The sequence below is a fragment of the Perca flavescens genome, chromosome 1 (genome assembly GCF_004354835.1).
Source record: "Perca flavescens isolate YP-PL-M2 chromosome 1, PFLA_1.0, whole genome shotgun sequence".
Taxonomy (NCBI): domain Eukaryota; kingdom Metazoa; phylum Chordata; class Actinopteri; order Perciformes; family Percidae; genus Perca; species Perca flavescens.
The window spans coordinates 21203290-21217277 of NC_041331.1; positions in this window are offsets into that span (position 1 = coordinate 21203290).

Here is a 13988-nt window from a genome sequence, read left to right on the forward strand (position 1 = left end):
GGGACAATCTGGCCTATCAGCACCTCTAAAGCTCACTGATCAACGCTTTCTATGTTACATGAGGTTGTGTGCTGCACTATTTCTTGGCTATAAAACCACAACTTTTCATTTTAGGTTGACTTGTTAACACTTGGGTTTTTGTACAAATTAAACAAACAGGATGTACTGTGCTAATTAATAAGTTGTAGAGGTGTTGGTAGGCATATTCTGTTACCTTTAAACAGAGCCAGGCTAGCTTGCCCCTGTTTTCGGTCTTCATGTTCACAGTACATCCATGTGAGTGATATCAATCTTCTCATTTAACTCTTGGCAAGAAAGTACATTTCCCAAACTGTCAAACTATTACTTTAATTCAAATGTAAACTCCATAAGAGATTTACAAAAAAGGTCATTCAAACATAAAACAAATGCAATTCTTTGCTACTGAGCAGTCCAATCGCATCAATTCACATGAATTCAGTCAATCACCATGAATTTGGTGTGACTTGCAATTTGGACCAATCACCGCAACTTTTCCGCAAATTTTACCAATAACCAGAGTTTCCCGCGACTCCAACCAATCACAGCAGTCCCATGTGTCAGATTTTGTATCAGTATGTGACTCTGAGAGCCAATGACCAAGCGGGAGTGAGAACGGGTTGATGTCACACGTACATCACCAAATTCATTTCCTTGTTTCTGATATGAAGACGAGACGTGTGTGACTCGAACATCTCACATTTACCAACAATACATACAGCGAAAGACCATGCAAAATATTTCAGACTGTCCTACCAACCTGTATACATTTTAACATCAATGTACGCTGTAAAGGTTTTTGACTTTGAAGTCGCTGAAAGCTGCTGCAATTTCAATCCTGTTGGCTCTCTGCATCGCACATACCGTGCAGATCCACCTGATCGTGTGACACTTCTGTCACACCGCACTCCACTTTATTCCTATGGCGACTTTAACGCGCCCGCAAAGCATCTCGGGAAGGCGGTGCTGCATTTGAAAAAATGCTGCGCGTCAAAAAGCTGGCCGATGCTCATCTTTATGCAAATTAATCCGTTGAACACAACGCGACTATCCAATGAAAGCACAAGGTTGTAGGTCCTTTGTTGTACCACAACAGTGCCTGTGAAACTTTGGTTCCGCTTACAAGACAATTTATTGTTTTAACGATCTCTTCCATGACCACCTAGTAGTCCAGAAAACAAACGAAACTAGGATTTGTAGAAAGATATTGACTGTTGGTGTTTCTGGTGAGGATTTGAGATTGCATTGAGTAATAAAACAAGATTTCGAAATGGCTTTCAATGTTTGAATAGGCAATTAATATTTTCTTATACTGTTAAATGCATTCCTAAAATGGTTGTACATTTGTGTGAAACACTTAACACAAGTTAAAACGAACTGACTATGAGCTGTAAACTGACATTTTTAATGAAACGCCCAAACACGTCTGAACGACGGAAGGCATCGCAACACCACGCTTCAGTCGTGTTGCAAAAGTGGATCCACAGCGACACACAAACACACGGTGGATGTAGGAAAAAATGCTGTTTTATGCTTCTGCGTCGAATCGACAGCGTACCCCCACAGACCCCTCTGCGTTGCCGCGAACCCCCCTCCGAGCCCTAAAGGCTGTTTTAGGCTACAGGATGACCTAAATTGAGGACAGCAATTAACTAACAATGTAAAGATCAACAAGCCATTGACACATATGTTCAAATTTGATTCATTCAATAAATTATAATTTTTTGTCTTAAATACACCAGCCATTTTCATATTATACCAACATTTGCAGCATCCTGAGCCTTTTTGGTAAGGTTACTAGGAAAACTCAGCCCCAGAGTAATTTGAATCTCCCCAAAACAAGTTTTCGTTTGAATTTTTTTGCAACTTTCACTGTCTCTCGCAACTTCATTGCAACAAAAATACAAAAGACATTGCAACTTTTATTGCAAATTTTTACAAAAGCTCATGCGAAATCAGGCATTTTGGGCCCTAACAATCTAAAAAAAAGCCACAATATGGGTTCCCGGATAGCTCAGTTGGTAGAGCAGGTGCCCATATATAGAAGTTTACTCCTCAACGCAGCAGGCCAGGGTTTGATTCTGACCTGTGGCCCCTTTGCTGCATGTCATTACCCCTCTTTCCCCTTTTTTTCTTGTCTTTCAAATCTTGGAGGGACTGACTGAGAATTGTAAATGGAAGCCAAATTTAAAATCTTCCATCCACATGTTCTTTTGACAATTTGTCGCCTTCCTCGTCAAACCTCTTTTCAGTAACGTGAGGCACCAAACCTACAGCAGCACTGACAACCACAATATCTACACCGTTATTGTTTTTTTGTCAGTGGTGGGTTTGTCACCTATCATTTACAAGGGGTGTTGTTTGTGTGTTTAGAAATCTTGGCACTGCTCCTTTTAGGAATAATGTGGATTATAAATGTTTCAGGTAAACAGAACAGTTGATACCATAGCATCTATTTGTAATCTATTTTGAGAACAATCTGCCTCAAGCATTTACAAAATGCAGTTAGTATGAGAGCCATTTGCATTGTGCCATATGTCAGACAATGTTAATTTTTATTTTTAGCATTTTATAATATTGGTTATTGGCCTATCTTTTCAGGGCATAATGTGTACTTGTAATATAAAATAATCTCACCAGTGTGTGAGTTATAAGTCTTGTGTATAGTTTTGAATTCTGTATTGTACAATAATAATATATATATAAATGAGATTGAAGAGCATTTTGCAGCATAAAATGACTATATTTTAATTTATGATAAAATTCTTGCATTGTTGCGTGTAATTCTGTCATAAATTACAGGCCTTTGATATGGTAACAATTCAGCAACAGAATAAAAAAATGTAAAACTAATAAACACAATAAAGAGGTGTTTATTATTCCAATAGTTCAATCGACATGATAGTAAAAGACAAAAAGATTTTGTCCGGTTTACCCTGAAGTGCCCATTAAAGAAATAGTTTCAAGTTGACCCACTAACACACATCAGGGAATTTAATGGTCAACAAAAAGAAATCGAATATGTTTGCATGTCATGCGCAAACTGAATAAATTAATATCTTACATGTACAAACTTTCCAGCAAAAACTGTCATTATTTTTCTAGTTTAATAAATTGTCACAAACATGGAAAGTATGAAATCTACAGCGCCTAATCATCGGTTCAATGTAAGAAAACATGATCATTATTGTGCTTACAGTGAGGAAAATAAGTATTTGAACACCCAGCTATTTTGCAAGTTCTCCCACTTAGAAATCATGGAGGGGTCTGAAATTGTCATCGTAGGTGCATGTCCACTGTGAGAGACATAATCTAAAAAAAAAAAATCCAGAAATCACAATCTATGATTTTTTTGATTTTTTGAACCTTGATATGCTTCTTACAGAGCCACTCCTTGGTTATCCTGGCTGTGTGCTTCGGGTCATTGTCATGTTGGAAGACCCAGCCTCGACCAACTTCAATGCTCTAACTGAGGGAAGGAGGTTGTTCCCCAAAATCTCGCAATACATGGCCCCGGTCATCCTCTCCTTAATACAGTGCAGTTGCTCTGTCCCATGTGCAGAAAAAACACCCCCAAAGCATAATGCTACCACCCCCATGCTTCACAGTAGGGATGGTGTTCTTGGGATGGTACTCATCATTCTTCTTCCTCCAAACACGGTTAGTGGAATTATGACCAAAAAGTTCTATTTTGGTCTCATCTGACCACATGACTTTCTCCCATGACTCCTCTGGATCATCCAAATGGTCATCGGCAAACTTAAAACGGGCCTTGACGTGTGCTGGTTTAAGCAAGGGAACCTTCCGTGCCATGCATGATTTCAAACCATGACGTCTTAGTGTATTACCAACAGTAACCTTGGAAACGGTGGTCCCAGCTCTTTTCAGGTCATTGACCAGCTCCTCCCGTGTAGTTCTGGGCTGATTTCTCACCTTTCTTAGGATCACTGAGACCCCACGAGGTGAGATCTTGCATGGAGCCCCAGTCCGAGGGAGATTGACAGTCATGTTTAGCTTCTTCCATTTTCTAATGATTGCTCCAACAGTGGACCTTTCTTCACCAAGCTGCTTGGCAATTTCCCCGTAGCCCTTTCCAGCCTTGTGGAGGTGTACAATTTTGTCTCTAGTGTCTTTGGACAGCTCTTTGGACTTGGCCATGTTAGTAGTTGGATTCTTACGGATTGTATGGGGTGGACAGGTGTCTTTATGCAGCTAACAACCTCAAACAGGTGCACCTAATTTAGGATAATAAATGGAGTGGAGGTGGACATTTTAAAGGCAGACTAACAGGCCTTTGAGGGTCAGAATTCTAGCTGATAGACAGGTGTTCCAATACTTATTTGCAGCTGTATCATACAAATAAATAGTTAAAAAATCATATATTGTGATTTCTGGATTTTTTTTTTAGATTATGTCTCTCACAGTGGACATGCACCTACGATGACAATTTCAGACCCCTCCATGATTTCCAAGTGGGAGAACTTGCAAAATAGCAGGGTGTTCAAATACTTATTTTCCTCACTGTATATTGAATCACTGTACAGAGTTGTATCAGTAGTGCATAATTAATCAGTGGTGATTGCATCACATTTGGTAATAATAAATGTGTTTGGGAACATTTCTTTTGTGAGTTTAATGGGGTTCAGTGTGACAGTAATGCACTCACCTCACTGCTGTAATATTCACAACCTCAGCAGTTACACAAGCTGCTGGAAAACTACCTCAGCATTGCTTGCTCTGGCTTGATCCTATTAGGATCACATTTGCCATGTCATGTAATGTGGAGAAGGAGCTACAGTAACACCACAGGATACATGGATACCCAGCATGATGGAATCTTTGATAGTGTGCAAGTAAGAAAGCAGTGAATATGGCTAACGGCAATCACAGAAAGTTTAATGATCCGTCGGGGAACAGACCATAAACACACTGGCACCCGCCAGTGGCCAGTGGCCGAAATCGAGCCGCAACGGCAGTCATCCGTCACCAGTTTCCCTTTGAGATGCCACCCTTCACCCCTATCCCCATTGGCGAACCCTCCAGCGGCGGACAGTAATGTTACAGCAAACCCCTTTCACCCAGTGCTGAAAACATCTAAGAGGGGACACATATATGTGAAATATATTGTGATACTGTGGTTTTAGCTGCTGGCCAATGTTAGCTTGCTTGCTCGCTAACTGGTCAGTTACCACTAGAATCTAAGCAATTATGTGGGAAACACTGCGGCTATTTCATTAACATGAATAAAACTTGAATGCATTACCTCGTCTGTGAACAGATACATTTTAATCGGCAATGGTGGTTAATAATGAAGACAACAACTCCCGTAATCCTACGCAACTTTACAATGTCATCAAAAGTCTGTGTTTACATCCACTGTTTCAATTTAGAGACCCCTAGTGGCAGAAAAGAACATACATTTAAGCCTAAAGACACAGAAGAAATTATCTTGAAACCTAGTGACCCAAATTGTAATTTGGTAGATAGCAGGGGGGAAGACAGATAATGAATGAGAGAGACTAAATCATGGATCCTTATATGGATATATGTGACCAATAAGCTTATGTGTCACTTATACACCATATTATTGCATATTCGTCTGAACAGCCTGGGGTGTATTTACAGTGCAGACTCACTGATGAATCATTACATTACATTACATCTGTATATTAACAGTCATATGAATTATATTCTTTGTGCCTGGTGTTACATCTTTGGAGGCTACTGGTTGACAACATTGCTCACTGTCCAAAGGCTTTCATATACATGTGGTAGACATGTGGTAGTAGACTTACTCACAAAAGAAATAGAAAAATAGAAAATTTGCTGCAAGGTGGTGGTAACTTTCCAAGATATATCTTGTTGTAAACTGACACCATGCACATCTTGAGATTTGTGCATCAAAGTCCCTTTGTAGTTATTGTTAACTTAAAGTTATTGTTATTTATATTTTGTTACTGACATAAGTAACAAAAAAAGTAGCATAAGTCTTACAAAGGCAGCCATTAAAATTACAAAGATGATGAGACATCTACTGTTGTGTTTGTGAAGTTCCTTCACTGGCGCCTATCTTCCATTTCTGAATATAAACGGCATAATAATATAGTATGATATATTATAAATATGTATGTAAACAGTTTGAAGTTATGCTGTTTGTCTGCCTGTCATCTGGTTCTACCTCATGCATCATTCATCTGGATTAATTTCCCATATTGCACCAGTTTTTATATCTTAACATTGGCTCTTTATTAAATTCAAAATTCACTTTAAAGTCCTTGTTATCACTCCATGAGCTCTGAATGGTTGGATTCATAGTTACATTACTATATCCAGTATGACCAGTAGGTCAGTATAAGGTCCTATGAACAGGGCTTGTTGGATTTATCTCCCTCTAGGCCCAAATCATAGGTGATTGCACATTTTTTAATATTCTTGCATCAACCGGATCTCCTAGATAGACACGGTGGCTCATTCTATAGGTAGGGCTCCTAAGTAGTTAGGATGGGTTAAATGCAGAGGATACGTTCCTTGTATGTGTACATAGCACTGTCACCTCAATCATTTACAGTTCATCTAAGAAGCTGCACCTGAGACTGGTAAAGACAAATTTGCAAGTAAACAAAAACCAGGATGATGGTTATTTGTTATTCAGAATCATTTAAATGTGGTCAAATGTCTGGGGATAGTGTGCTTGTGCTCAACCTTAGTCTTTAGTCTTGAAGAGACCAGCTGTTTGTGTGGCGCATACAAATTTAGTGAAAATAGTTTAAGGTAGAAGTGCATAAATAAACATCCCTCTCTCATGTGATTTTCAGGCTAAGAGCAGGGCAGCTTTATTTTCTAGATTAGACAGAGTCTGTATATCTATTATTTCACAACACAACCACACAGACACACGCACAACAGTGCTGCCAGCAAGAGACATTGTAGATGTAGACAATAGGTCAGAGCACTTTGGAGCCTCTGCAAGGTTATGTTTTGTTGTCTGTCCTATTTCTTTTTGGTCCTCCCTCGTTTCATTGTCCTAATTAATTTTTAATTGTCTCTCTAAGCTCTTAAGACAAGAGATGTGTGTCAGAACCGATAAAGCACAGAGACCACCTGTGGCTGGTATCTGTTTTTGGCTCAGCAGAGGAAAGGGCAAAGGCAGAGATGGCTGAGAGCGGTGATAGGTTAGGGTGGGTTTGTGAGCAATGTTGCTCTTTTTCTCCACAGGGGAAACAACAAGCCACATCCGCCCCAGGTTAGCAGGAGTCAAAATAATCTGTAAAATGATTCTGAACAACCAGGAATACCGTTGTCTCTTTATCTTCTCCATCCCATCCATGCTCTAGACAATGTAGTTCTTCCTCTGACAATTAAAGAAAAGTGTGAGGGATATTTATATTGGTCAAGAGATGTGTGCACTTTCTTTTACTATAGGTATGCTGAGGTTTTTTTATAATGAAAGATTTTGAGTCTGTTAAGAGAAACTGCATTTAAAATGGTGTGGCCTCATGACATATAGACTAAACCCAAATTGTTTACTTTCAGGATGTTAAAATATAAATAAAAAGGAAGAATTATGTTGTACAGTAATTTATCTAAAAAGCAGAGAGCTTTTTGTGCTCAGTTGAGATCTGGTATTTTACCAGTCAATGTTGAAAACATTTGTGTGTCTGAAAGTCTGAAAAAAGAAAATCTAAATGATATAAAATTAGTTTAATTTAGTTTTCTTGTCATTTTTACTGGGAAGCAAGCAACATTTTGTTTAGTTAGATGAAATTGAGTTTTTAAACATGGATGATGCATGTAGACTGAGTTGGCTATTCCCATACGAAACATTTAATGCAATAGTTCGACATTTTGGGAAATACACTTATTCGTTATCTGGCACTGGTATTAATCTTCTCATATAATACCAAGTCTCCAAGAAAGCTAGTAAGCATTATTCCCAAAACCACTTGGAGAAAGTGTCAGTGATGAGGGGAAAAGCCCTATATCTTTACTTCAGGCTTGTAAGGCTGCTTTAATAAAGTTACAGTGCAGTATTAGGTTTCCAAAATTCAATAAAGGAAAAACAGTAAAAGTGCAGTAGAGAATTCAATCAATCAAAGGCAACAGCAGAATATTTTAAAACAAGGAAATAAAAACTACCTAGAATATAACAAACTTTATTGTCCAGCCGAGCAGGAAAATTGTCTAACTATAAATTCCCTGTGGGCCCCCTCTGCATGTTCATTATCTGTTGATTCAGTGTGAGATGTGATCAATCTGTATAAAACCACCAATATTTATTCATGGCAACACACATCTCAACCACTATATCACTCTCTCACACCCTGACCAATGTTTTTCCATTAAAAAAAGATGTGAGTGAAACATTTGTTATTAGTTATCATGTGGATTGATATGGACTGTCTTAACTGTAATTTGTTTTCCAAACTTGTGCGAAGTGAAGTGCTTTTCTGTTTGCTGGCATTTCTCACTAATAAATACTGTAGTATGTCAATCAGTTTACTGCTGAAGTGCTGTGCAGGGAAAATTGGAAAAGCAAGATTAAAGTTCAAGTTGAATTGCCCATGCAGACTTTCTCACTGTTGTCATAGAAAGTTTATATCTTCTAAAAAAAGAGCAGAAGCTCCTTGAGGGTCCAGAAACACCAGCTCCATCACCGGCCATCCATCTTGCTCGGTCCCATGTCTTGCACATATGTCAGCTAGATTATTCACAGTGTGGCCCAAGTGATGCCACCGGCCCAGCAGACCAAAACTCACACGTGTACAGACTGCTGGTCTGGTGTCAGGTCTACCTGAGTCTGCGCTGACGTTGCCCTCTATAAATACTGTATAGCCACCTGCACAGTTCGTCCAGAGACTCCTCAATAAACTCACTACTGCACTTAACTTGAGTGGTCCTGTCACTGCAGCCTGTCCTCAGACAGAGAGGTTTCTCTGTAATATTTATCACAGGGATTTTACTGTTTGAGGAAGGTGGTATAATAACACCAAGAGGCAAATTACAAAATGAAAAATAAATTGTATCATCAATCTGTCACATCCGTCCAAACTGATAATACATTTCTTACCAATAAGCAGTGCAATATTATATTATAAATGCTTAATATATTAGGACTCTTTCTACTTACAAATTAGCATTTAGTTTTCTCTGTATATTGTTTACATCAGATTCAGTGTAAAGCCTCAATAAAGATTAACTGTGTTTTTTCGTAAATGTGACATAAAAGTTATTAGGCTTTGCATCTTTTGTATATATGTGATATGTATGTGTATTTAATGTATGTACAGATGGGCTAACATATTAAAGAGCTGTAGAGCAACCACTTCCAGGGTTGAATGATGGTAATCTGTAATGCCTTTCAGCTAACTTGTTTCACGCTGTCTTGGGCTAATGAGAGCTGAAGTCCCATATGGCTTTACTGCATGGCTAAGAGAGAGAGGGGTGGGGGGGTGGGGTGTTTGCCTAATGTATTGGAAGTGGGAGTTACATAAAAACCTGAATCCTACATCGCTGGCACGCTCACTGAATATACACCGGTCAGACCCCTTAGATCATCAAGTAAAGGTCTCCTCACTATACCTAGAATCAATTCTAAATCAGCTTATGGTGCCCTTTGTCATGGTCCTACTCTCTGGAATTCTCTACCACATGAACGAAGGTCTGCTACAACAGTATCGCTTTTAAATGTAGACTAAAAACATATTTTTCACAAGATTTTAGTTAGATAAAAAGTGTGGTTAATACGTACATTTTAATCATATAATCAGTATTCTTTTTATCATTATTATTCCTTTTTTAATAATACATAGTTATCTTATTCCATTTTTATTGTAATACTATTTTATCTTGTTTTAACCTTAGCTTATATGTTTCCATATGTAATACCTCTGTATCTTATTTGTTGTTATCTTGTGATTTTGTTATGCATGATTTTTGACTATTTTTTCTTGATTGCTTTTATTTTGAAGCACATCTAAGCCAGTTGTATGAAATGTGCTAAATAAACGTTTTTAAAGATAATTTTTTGGGGGGGCATTTTAGGGCTTTATTACATAGGACACTTGAAGACAGGAAAGGGGTAGAGAGAAGGGAATGACATGCAGCAAGAGGGCCACAGGTCAGAGTTGAATCCGCAGCCGCTCCGTTAAGGACTGATCCTTTGTACATGGGGCGCATGCTTAACCAGGTGAGTTACCCAGGCGCCCCAATGTGCTATATAAACTTGACTTGACTTCTATATGTCCTCCTTTCCATCCTTCATCTCTTCCTTCTTTCATTACACCTTCCTTATTTGTTTCCCGTTCATCAATTCCTTTTTTACATCTCCTTCCTTCCTTCCTTTCCTCCCTCCCTCGCTCTCTCCCTCCCTCGCTCTCTCCCTCCCTCAGTGGAAATCGGTTTGGACAGCGAGGTGTCATTTATCTGTCTCTGTCTCCATCACACCTGTGACTTCCTGTAGCAAGAGGCTTCAACAACAATCTTCAGAAGGAACCTAGGTTGTTTACTTCATTCACAGCACTGCAGACATGTTCTCAAATGCATTAAGATTTATTTCATGGTGTTTTTTTCATGTACAAGAGTTCAGATGACACAAAATTGGACTTATTTTTTTCTAGGCTTTGACCTTCTTTGTAGATTGGCATGCAGTGTACATTTCCTGTTCTATACATTGTGCACCCTAAAGACTTTTAGAGTGAAGACTGTCTCCAGTGCTTGCAAGATGGCTGCATTGTGGTCCCAGTGGAAACTAGTCACTCAGTTCCTATTTGCATGACGAGCAGTGATGTATGAAAGACAGAGAGGGTGCGGTAACGCTGGTGTCAGACTGTATGTAGGCTACTGATGTAGGTTAGTTATGACGTTCATGTGGCCTCCACCACCAATAATCTATGTGAAATTTAACAGGGCTTGTCATGTTGAAAATGGTGCTTTTGTTTGAGTTTTGTTTTATTTGACAAAGCACACAGAAAGAGAAGTATAAAAAGCAAAAACTCTACTCAAAGTAGTAAAACAAAAAACTATTACAAACGCACATAAGAAAAATAGACACTTAGTGAGAGCTACTAAATCCACTTAACTGGCTTGCAGGTTGGAGACTAATAGAAGTGATGAATATGAAGCAGAATACAAAAAACATTGTGGTCTACGATTAAACTGAGCATGATAAAGATTATAAAATATGGTGAGGGGTTATTGCTGAAGCAGATGCAGCTTTGCTTTGATACTGCAAGAAGTAAATATGTGATATTCATATATTAATATTCATTTAAAAAGTAAAGGTGTTGACTTCATGGCGATGGAGGATGTAAAAACCAGCAATGCTGAAGATTACACGTTTAATGGATTATTTTTTAATATCGGTATATAATTGATCGATCCTTAATGGTTTTGCATATACACATTGGTCACTCACTGTCATTTAGGAAGCTGAGTGACCAAAAATAATGTATCTCATTTAACCATCTAATGTTACTCCCACATAATTAACAATTCATATTCTAAAGAAATATTATATTATGAAATGTATATACAGTTCTTCCAATGTACTATGTTCATTTCTGGCAAAAAAATGAATATTTAACACAATCATCCAAATAACATAATCACTATCAAGATTCAGGAAGAACATTTATGCCTATTTGGTTGACCTGACCTGACAGGCTTGCAGCTGTCATGCCTCCTTCTCCTCCTCCTTATGGCAAACAAACACCTCAGACAGCACCTGCAGCACTCAAGAGTTACATAATCACATCAGCATGACATCCGCCTTACTGTCAATTGATGTTTAACCTGTTTTTCAGAATTTGAAACGATTCATCAAGGACCTGCCTTCACAGAAGTACAAGTGCTCTGGAAAATTGGATACTGCTAATAATGAGGAGTCTGATGAAATAGCTCCATGGTTATCCTTTGATTTGCCATGATGAGACAGTACAGAAGTGCTATCAGCTGTTGCATATGTGTGTGCCTCTCGCCTTGATGGTTTTCCTCAGGAGGATGTTTAAAAATCTTAGCGGTTTGAATCCTTTATAATAAGTCACTTTGGACATAAGTGTCTGCCAATAATGCAATGTAAAGCATGGCCTTACTACATTCTCAAAATAAATAATTCACTGCCATTTAAGAAACAACCCAACCTGTAAGTAACTCTATTTACTTCTCTAGATTGAAACATCCATACGTGTTTCCTGCAGGACAGGGAAGGCCGATTTTCAATATAATACTGCGGCACCTCTGCAGGTTGGTTTAACGCTTTTGGAGAAGCGGGGTATAAAAGGACAGAAATGTTGAGAGACTGGGTGGCAACAGAATTGAAAAACAGCACAGTGTAGCACTCCATCCCTAGACCCCTGTGTACTGCTCCCCCTGTCATCTGTGACCAACCAAGATTTGAGCTGCTTTTCCAACTCATCTTGATCCGATTTATTTTTTTATTTCGCAGTTTGTTCATGCATGTTTCACTGACTATGACAAATGGTTTGGATATTCTCACAAACTTGACTGCTCCCATAAAATATCTAAACATGAAATATCACTTAATCTTTCAAAATACTTGCTTGTATGTATATTTAGATTAATAACGACTGTTAATACTTTAGCCACAAAGCTTGTATCTCTAATAGCTCTCTATTTGTGTTTGTGCTACATATGAGAAGGAACAAACATGTCTATTTAAAGCAACAGTTTTATAATTATTTACGATTAAGTAATTCTATGGCTGTTTGTACTTCCTTTTAGTGACATGCGTAATCTATCACATAGTCAAAAAAAAAATCACCACATAGGATTCACAACAGTTTACTATGAAGGTTATTTTGAGGCAATGTAAGAATTGATCCCAACAAGATACAGTTCCGTGTACTACTACAGTACCACAATTTTCTCACGTTCCCATATGAAGGTTGGAATTACAGGAAAACGACCTAGACAATATAGTTAATTCACTTTGCACACAAGAAGAGCCTTTGGCAGCAAATCTTATTGGAGTCAAAGCGGATACATCTGAATCCCTTGAGCACTCGATTTCACAGTTTTCTCTGCCTTGCTAACAGATTATGTTTGGCTCAGTCAATCTGGGAATCGTCTGTGATTGGCCATTTTCAAATAATTTCACTGGTTTCCAATGAGATTTAAGTCAGAGCTTTGGCATGGGTCTCTGTAGCGCTTTCATGCTCTTGCTCTGAAGTTATTCCAGTGTTTATATCTGTGTGTTTGTGGTTATGGTCCTGTTAAAATCTATCTGAAGTCTTTGGCAGTCTCATCCAGGTTCCTCTCAAGATTTTCCATACATTTGTCTTAATTCACTGTTCTGTTGACTCCTAACAAACCTCCCCCATAGAACGATGCTGCCATCGACATGATTCACAGTGAAAATGGTGTTGGACGGGTGACATGCTGTGCTCGGCTTTCACCAAACTCCACAACCTTTTTGTCTTTTGCTCCATGAAATGTATTTCAACAAATTCCAGGATGGTATATAACTTTTTCAGGGGTTGCTTCCTTCTTTTAACAAATAAAGGTGTTGGTAAGCTCATGTTTTATTCCTATATATTATTAGGTCTGCTTATTCCCCAACAGTTAATGTGTGGTTTACACTTCCCTAGATCTACACATACTGACAATCAACAGATTATGTAAGGGTTTACATAACTTGACTCATTTTTCGATCCTTGATACCATGGAGGCAATTCGGTTGGTGCCTTAAAGTATCAAAGTTTGGTACCCTACCCTACAACAATGACATTGTTTACAGGTATAGGATGTATAACGTTGACCATGTTCACCATCTTAGTTTAACATCTTGGCATGCTAAAATGCCAGCATGCTAATTAGCACCAAACACAAAGTACAGCTGATGTTGATGGAAATGTCATTAGGTTTTGTCAAAAAACTAGAAGAAAAGAATTGCATAAATTAAACTTTTGACCTGATGGTGGCATTAGATAAAAAGTCAGCGGGTTAACAAAGTC